Genomic DNA, 599 nt, shown 5'->3' with positions numbered 1-599 from the left:
TCTATATATCCAAATAGCACGTGTTTCGGAGTTCTGTGGCCTGTGTGAGAAGACAACACGACTCCTCATCACAACCTGGCAGCTTCCCTCCTCTCTGTTGTTCATACCTTTGTGACAACAATCACATATTTGTGACGGTGGGTGCATGTGTGCGAGCAGAGGAGGCGAGCAATGACTGTCAGAAGTGACATGTGATGACTGGGTTTGCAAGACACACCATTATCATGACTCTCACACCTCAGGCAAGCGTATGTGTATGTGTGTGTGTGTGTGTGTGAGCAGTGATAATTATATTAGTTTTGTTGGACTCTGCTGCCTCCTGCTGAAAGAAGATGAAACATGTTATTTTTTATTAGTAATGACATTTTGAGAGTAACTAACCCAGACATATAATATAAAATATAAATGACACCAGTCCCAGCTCAATATTTGGCTCTATTTATTAAACTATAAACTGTATACTCAGGGTCGATTATGTAATCAGATTACAAAACTTTCGTAACTACAATCAGCCCAGATTACATGTGAAAAGTGTTTAATTATTGTTATCTTTTTTGTTTCTAACCTGTAGCACTTTGAGATCTTCTGATGAAAAGGGC

The sequence above is a fragment of the Morone saxatilis genome, unplaced genomic scaffold (genome assembly GCF_004916995.1).
Source record: "Morone saxatilis isolate NCDOM2014 unplaced genomic scaffold, NCSU_SB_2.0 Contig12, whole genome shotgun sequence".
Taxonomy (NCBI): Eukaryota; Metazoa; Chordata; class Actinopteri; family Moronidae; genus Morone; species Morone saxatilis.
This window is presented reverse-complemented; position numbering follows the sequence as displayed.